This window comes from Littorina saxatilis, linkage group LG17 (assembly GCF_037325665.1).
Source record: "Littorina saxatilis isolate snail1 linkage group LG17, US_GU_Lsax_2.0, whole genome shotgun sequence".
Classification (NCBI taxonomy): domain Eukaryota; kingdom Metazoa; phylum Mollusca; class Gastropoda; order Littorinimorpha; family Littorinidae; genus Littorina; species Littorina saxatilis.
The window spans coordinates 63,324,680-63,333,264 of NC_090261.1; the positions used below are offsets into that span (position 1 = coordinate 63,324,680).

The 8,585-nt window shown below is 45.8% G+C and overlaps 1 long non-coding RNA gene across 1 annotated transcript; it reads right to left on the reverse strand.

The window, feature by feature from the left end:
• Window positions 1-474: 474 nt before the first annotated feature.
• LOC138952079 (uncharacterized) lies at window positions 475-3,686 on the reverse strand. The gene is made up of 2 exons (XR_011451295.1): window positions 2,605-3,686; window positions 475-2,551 (listed from the first exon to the last, which is right to left on the reverse strand). It is a non-coding gene; the product is annotated as an uncharacterized lncRNA (long non-coding RNA).
• Between the last annotated feature and the right edge of the window lie 4,899 nt (window positions 3,687-8,585).

The following is an 8,585-nucleotide window of genomic DNA, read 5'->3' on the forward strand; positions in this document are numbered from 1 at the left end:
TGTTTACCTGTGATGTTGGCTTGTCTGTGTTATGCTGTGCGTGACAGGATGTGTACTGTGTTACACCGACATGGCTTGCACTGTCAAATGCAATCACGTGCACACAGCATGTACTGCGGCTCAACTGTGATTCTTTCCATCAGAGCTTGTTGAAAAACTAGTTGACTAGTCCTTCCATCAGAGCTTGTTGAAAAACTAGTTGACTAGTCCTTCCATGTTTACTGCTTTTGTCTCGGCATATTTGCTTGTTTGATATGGTGCAGATGTAACCAATAAACAGGGAACTTTTCATGCTGTGTTTGACTGTTTTTTACTGGGTCACAAAGACTTTTTGTTGCTCACTTGCACACACACACACACACATACACACAAACTCTCACACACCACACACATACACACTCTCACATAAACATACACTGCGCACATGCAAACACACACCCACCCACACACATGTACACACACACACAGTTCTGATACGAGCTTTGCATTTTAATTATCTTGACTGAAACACAGACATGTTGGAACTGTGGAAAGAAACATGGCATGACAGTGAAGAAAAAGCACTCACACAAAATATACATACACAGGTATTTGATTCATACACCAGTGGCTGGCACTCACACAAAATATACATACACAGGTATTTGATTCATACACCAGTGGCTGGCTCCTCAGTTCTCACCCCCCCCCTCCCCCCTTTTTCAGGGTCTACTGGTGGGTGTGCCTGGTGACAGTTAAATCAGGTGCACTTCCAGCTAGCAAGTGAAATGCTGTTTCCTCTCTCACACACAATACTGATAGTTGACAGTTATACACACGGGCGTCATGTACACAGGCAAGAACACAAAGAGACAGTCATCAGGGAAAGCTTGTTTTAGTAAGAAAGAAAAAGATCAATAGCAAACTTACAGCAAACGTTGGTATCGGACATAACTAAGTTACTTGACTGCTAGAGGCTAAGCCTTACCACACATGGAGCCATGGTGTCACGGACGCTAACAACTCTCTGTGTTCAACATCAACTTAATAAAACAACCGTCTTTGGTTCTACGCTCTAATAGGACAAAAAGTACAACAGAGGAGTTCCCACAGTGGCAAACTGTGTGGTCATCTTTTAATGCCCAGTGTTTTACAAAGACAACCTTGTTTCAGTGTTTGCTGTGCAGCATTTACCTTACCTAGCATAGAGTGTTATAGAGTGTTGGACTTGATCAAGTGATCATATTCCGTCATTAATCTTCAACGCTCTGTCAGTGTCAAGAACCAAGACAAAGCTGAAGGCAGAGACCACTTGGCTGTCCAATCAGCCCTATGTAGACATAGTGTCTGGTATGTCAGGCAAGGGGATATTGAAGCATGACAAACCTCCACCACAGGACTATGAACCACTGACATACAGCATGGACACAAACACCACAGGACTATGAACCACTGACATACAGCATGGACACAAACACCACAGGACTATGAACCACTGACATACAGCATGGACACAAACACCACAGGACTATGAACCACTGACATACAGCATGAACACAAACACCACAGGACTATGAACCACTGACATACAGCATGGACACAAACACCACAGGACTATGAACCACTGACATACAGCATGGACACAAACACCACAGGACTATGAACCACTGACATACAGCATGGACACAAACACCACAGGACTATGAACCACTGACATACAGCATGGACACAAACACCACAGGACTATGAACCACTGACATACAGCATGGACACAAACACGACAAATGAAAGAAAGACAGTGATGCACACACACAATTAAGCTTAAGAAAATCAGTACACAATGCCCAACCCACTGACGTGTCCATGTAAACACACCTTGTCAGGAAATGATAAATCTTCCTTTGTCTAGAGATACAGATCCAAACCAACACCAACAATCAAACCAGAAAGACACGAAAACAAGTCGCCGTTTTCCACTCAAGAAGCTAATCATTACCAATTCATCAAAAGCCATTTTTTGTCTGATGTCCTACCGTGCAAGCAGCTTATCTAAAATGTCGACTATTGAGTGTTCCAATCATCGTCACGAAAGTTGTGGTATAAAGGCATAGTCTTCCTTTACCCCACATCTCTGCAAGCAAGCAAATCATCATCAGACAACCTGCTGTGTAAATGATCCTGTCTGTATCTTGAAATTGTTGCCATCTCAACGTCTCCATGAACACTGAAGAACGGAGTCAAGAACAAAGTTAATTTCGGTTCACAAACCTTGGGAGAGCACAAGAACATGGCAAGGACGAGAAACAGAGAATCATCAACATTCACAGCAAGTACAGCAACACCAAGATCTGGACACATGCAGTGTTTAATGCAAGTCCACACAGTAAAAACATACTGCATAATATATCAGGTAGTCACTCCAACAATAGAAAAGAACATCAAGATCGGTATCTTAACCAAAGCATTTCACATGTAACAACTTCATGACATTTTCATAGTTATCAAATCAAATCACAAATACCTTACAACTCCCCTCAAACTGTCACTTCTAAGGAAGTGTTTAGCCCACAACCTAACACACTGTCCCTCAAACTGTCACTTCTAAGGAAGTGTTTAGCCCACAACCTAACACACTGTCCCTCAAACTGTCACTTCTAAGGAAGAGTTTAGCCCACAACCTAACACACTGTATAACACACCAAATAATGACTGTGGTTGAAAAACACCAATCCCTCCCCTGGTCTCAATGTCCCACAGCAAAGGTTCTAAGACTAAAACCAACACTTCCCCCCAGACACTTCCCCCAGACTGACAGTTCCCACAGACTGACACTTCCCGCAGACTGACACTTCCCACAGACTGACACTTCCTCAAGACTAGCACTTCCCTACAAAGGCACAAAGTGTTTGTGGTTGATCACTAATGGATAACTTGATGGTGAAGGAGTTACTTGGACTGAGCTACTCTAGTTCCAGGCTAACACACTGGGTGTCAGAGTGATGGTGAAGGAGTTACTTGGACATGAGCTACGAGGAGGTGCGAGCGGGAATATTAGATCTATACCAACTGAAAGTGGCAAGAAAGCTTAACAATGAGGAAGTTATAAGTTGGAAAAAAGACGGTATTTGTGATGTCATAGGATATAGTTTGGGACATTTTCCTTCCTCTTCTTCCCTGCTCATATGCTGTAACTCCCAAGTACACTCATGTTTTGCACAAGAGTAGGACCATTTTTGGGGGGAAGTCTTGGACATCAATTTCAAAGGATTTCCCATGATTACTGTTGAAATGGACAAAAGACAGTGTGATGATACAGAAAAGTGTTTCAGACATTAAACATCAAAAGGCTTTGGGAGAGTGTATTTCACTGCGATAGTCCTAGTGCTGATGATCTTGACTTCAGCTCTAAACGTTCAGTACTCAGCTTTGTTGTGGGTGAAAGCTGGAGTCGCAAGATAAGCGGTGTGATAGGGAAATGGCACAAGCAGAGAGGAAAGGGAGCCAGTGGTCACATGACACAAGCAGAGAGGAAAGAGAGACAGTGGTCACATGACACAAGCAGAGAGGAAAGAGAGCCAGTGGTCACATGACACAAGCAGAGAGGAAAGAGAGACAGTGGTCACATGACACAAGCAGAGAGGAAAGAGAGACAGTGGTCACATGACAAGCAGAGAGGAAAGAGAGCCAGTGGTCACATGGCACAAGCAGAGAGGAAAGAGAGCCAGTGGTCACATGACACAAGCAGAGAGGAAAGAGAGACAGTGGTCACATGACACAAGCAGAGAGGAAAGAGAGACAGTGGTCACATGACACAAGCAGAGAGGAAAGAGAGACAGTGGTCACATGACACAAGCAGAGAGGAAAGAGAGACAGTGGTCACATGACACAAGCAGAGAGGAAAGAGAGACAGTGGTCACATGACACAAGCAGAGAGGAAAGAGAGACAGTGGTCACATGACACAAGCAGAGAGGAAAGAGAGACAGTGGTCACATGACACAAGCAGAGAGGAAAGAGAGACAGTGGTCACATGACACAAGCAGAGAGGAGAGCCAGTGGTCACATGACACAAGCAGAGAGGAAAGAGAGACAGTGGTCACATGACACAAGCAGAGAGGAAAGAGAGCCAGTGGTCACATGACACAAGCAGAGAGGAGAGCCAGTGGTCACATGACACAAGCAGAGAGGAAAGAGAGACAGTGGTCACATGACACAAGCAGAGAGGAAAGAGAGCCAGTGGTCACATGACACAAGCAGAGAGGAAAGAGAGCCAGTGGTCACATGACACAAGCAGAGAGGAAAGAGAGCCAGTGGTCACATGGCACAAGCAGAGAGGAAAGAGAGCCAGTGGTCACATGACACAAGCAGAGAGGAAAGAGAGACAGTGGTCACATGACACAAGCAGAGAGGAAAGAGAGCCAGTGGTCACATGACACAAGCAGAGAGGAAAGAGAGCCAGTGGTCACATGACACAAGCAGAGAGGAAAGAGAGCCAGTGGTCACATGACACAAGCAGAGAGGAAAGAGAGCCAGTGGTCACATGACACAAGCAGAGAGGAAAGAGAGCCAGTGGTCACATGACACAAGCAGAGAGGAAAGAGAGCCAGTGGTCACATGACACAAGCAGAGAGGAAAGAGAGACAGTGGTCACATGACACAAGCAGAGAGGAAAGAGAGACAGTGGTCACATGACACAAGCAGAGAGGAAAGAGAGCCAGTGGTCACATGACACAAGCAGAGAGGAAAGAGAGACAGTGGTCACATGACACAAGCAGAGAGGAAAGAGAGACAGTGGTCACATGACACAAGCAGAGAGGAAAGAGAGACAGTGGTCACATGACACAAGCAGAGAGGAAAGGGAGACAGTGGTCACATGACACAAGCAGAGAGGAAAGAGAGACAGTGGTCACATGACACAAGCAGAGAGGAAAGAGAGACAGTGGTCACATGACACAAGCAGAGAGGAAAGAGAGACAGTGGTCACATGACACAAGCAGAGAGGAAAGAGAGACAGTGGTCACATGACACAAGCAGAGAGGAAAGAGAGACAGTGGTCACATGACACAAGCAGAGAGGAAAGAGAGACAGTGGTCACATGACACAAGCAGAGAGGAAAGAGAGCCAGTGGTCACATGACACAAGCAGAGAGGAAAGGGAGACAGTGTTCACATGACAAGCAGAGAGGAAAGAGAGCCAATGGTCACATGACACAAGCAGAGAGGAAAGGGAGACAGTGGTCACATGACACAAGCAGAGAGGAAAGAGAGCCAGTGGTCACATGACACAAGCAGAGAGGAAAGAGAGCCAGTGGTCACATGACACAAGCAGAGAGGAAAGAGAGCCAGTGGTCACATGACACAAGCAGAGAGGAAAGAGAGACAGTGGTCACATGACACAAGCAGAGAGGAAAGAGAGCCAGTGGTCACATGACACAAGCAGAGAGGAAAGAGAGACAGTGGTCACATGACACAAGCAGAGAGGAAAGAGAGACAGTGGTCACATGACACAAGCAGAGAGGAAAGAGAGACAGTGGTCACATGACACAAGCAGAGAGGAAAGAGAGCCAGTGGTCACATGACACAAGCAGAGAGGAAAGAGAGACAGTGGTCACATGACACAAGCAGAGAGGAAAGAGAGACAGTGGTCACATGACACAAGCAGAGAGGAAAGAGAGACAGTGGTCACATGACACAAGCAGAGAGGAAAGAGAGACAGTGGTCACATGACACAAGCAGAGAGGAAAGAGAGACAGTGGTCACATGACACAAGCAGAGAGGAAAGAGAGCCAGTGGTCACATGACACAAGCAGAGAGGAAAGAGAGCCAGTGGTCACATGACACAAGCAGAGAGGAAAGAGAGCCAGTGGTCACATGGCACAAGCAGAGAGGAGAGGGAGACAGTGGTCACATGACACAAGCAGAGAGGAAAGAGAGCCAGTGGTCACATGACACAAGCAGAGAGGAAAGAGAGCCAGTGGTCACATGACACAAGCAGAGAGGAAAGAGAGCCAGTGGTCACATGACACAAGCAGAGAGGAAAGAGAGCCAGTGGTCACATGACACAAGCAGAGAGGAAAGAGAGACAGTGGTCACATGACACAAGCAGAGAGGAAAGAGAGCCAGTGGTCACATGACACAAGCAGAGAGGAAAGGGAGACAGTGGTCACATGACACATGCAGAGAGAAAAGAGAGCCAGTGGTCACATGACACAAGCAGAGAGGAAAGAGAGACAGTGGTCACATGACACAAGCAGAGAGGAAAGAGAGCCAGTGGTCACATGACACAAGCAGAGAGGAAAGAGAGCCAGTGGTCACATGACACAAGCAGAGAGGAAAGAGAGCCAGTGGTCACATGACACAAGCAGAGAGGAAAGAGAGCCAGTGGTCACATGACACAAGCAGAGAGGAAAGAGAGCCAGTGGTCACATGACACAAGCAGAGAGGAAAGAGAGACAGTGGTCACATGACACAAGCAGAGAGGAAAGAGAGACAGTGGTCACATGACACAAGCAGAGAGGAAAGAGACAGTGGTCACATGACACAAGCAGAGAGGAAAGAGAGACAGTGGTCACATGACACAAGCAGAGAGGAAAGAGAGACAGTGGTCACATGACACAAGCAGAGAGGAAAGAGAGACAGTGGTCACATGACACAAGCAGAGAGGAGAGCCAGTGGTCACATGACACAAGCAGAGAGGAAAGAGAGCCAGTGGTCACATGACACAAGCAGAGAGGAAAGAGAGCCAGTGGTCACATGACACAAGCAGAGAGGAAAGAGACAGTGGTCACATGACACAAGCAGAGAGGAGAGCCAGTGGTCACATGACACAAGCAGAGAGGAAAGAGAGACAGTGGTCACATGACACAAGCAGAGAGGAAAAGGGGACAGTGGTCACATGACACAAGCAGAGAGGAAAAGGGGACAGTGGTCACATGACACAAGCAGAGAGAAAAGAGAGCCAGTGGTCACATGACACAAGCAGAGAGGAAAGAGAGACAGTGGTCACATGACACAAGCAGAGAGGAAAGAGACAGTGGTCACATGACACAAGCAGAGAGGAAAGAGAGCCAGTGGTCACATGACACAAGCAGAGAGGAAAGAGAGACAGTGGTCACATGACACAAGCAGAGAGGAAAGAGAGACAGTGGTCACATGACACAAGCAGAGAGGAAAAGGGGACAGTGGTCACATGACACAAGCAGAGAGGAAAAGGGGACAGTGGTCACATGACACAAGCAGAGAGGAAAGAGAGCCAGTGACAACGAGGCGTGTTTGGTGCGACTGACCGCCAGTGATGATGGGAGTGGACCACACTCAGACCACACGTTCTGACCACAAGCCAACAACATCAATACCACACGTTCTGACCACAAGCCAACAACATCAATACCACACGTTCTGACCACAAGCCAACAACATCCATACCACACGTTCTGACCACAAGCCAACAACATGAAATCATGAAGAATTATTGACAGGGCCACAGATAAAGCAAAACAAGATCAGTTTGATTTCAATTATCTTTTCATTTATCTTTTAAAAACATGAACCATTCATAACACTTGGTCCATTACAAAAACAACACAACTTTATTTACACAGACAAACTTTCACAAAGTTGCGCAAACATGTCATTTTATCATTCATCATTACACGCATCAGGACACTTCTCACTAGGGTGAAAGAACCGACACGCAAACACACATTCACAGCCTCATAGCTTCAAGGCAACGTCACAATAAACACGACCAATGTAAAAACAGGACACAGAAACAGACATTGACCACATGGCAAACAGACATTGACCACATGGCAAACAGACATTGACCACATGGCAAACAGACATTGACCACATGGCAACCAGGTGTCTATCAGCCAACCATCTCAAATAGGTATGGAACTATGTCGTCACATCAACAACACTAGAAATAGGTATGGAACTATGTCGTCACATCAACAACACTAGAAATAGGTATGGAACTATATCGTCACATCAACAACACTAGAAATAGGTATGGAACTATGTCGTCACATCAACAACACTAGAAATAGGTATGGAACTATGTCGTCACATCAACAATACTAAGCCTAGGACAGACCAATAGACAGATACATTGTCACATGAACAACACTAGAGATAGGTCTGGAAATACATTGTCACATCAACGACACTAAGCCTAGGACAGACCAGTAGACCAGCAAGACAGATACATCAGCACAGCAAGCAATGCACAGGACAGTATAAAGTGTCCACAGCAAAACATCATTAACATGGGACAAACACAAAACATCATTAACATGGGACAAACACAAAACATCATTAACATGGGACAAACACAAAACATCACAGTCGCTTTTCCTTACAAGACCCCCCACCTCTACAATAACAATGCCGTAGCCTCTGATGTGACAGTCACCAAACAAGACTGCCATCCTGCCGTCAATGTTACACACTTTTTTGAAAATATATACCGTCAATAGCATTAAAATAAAATGTGAAATGCCCTAGTCCCATGATATGGGTTTTATGCTGGCTCTAAACAACCGGACAGAATATGATGAAAGAAATAAAGTCTCAGCTATAAAGAAAAACAGCCCTCCAATACACTC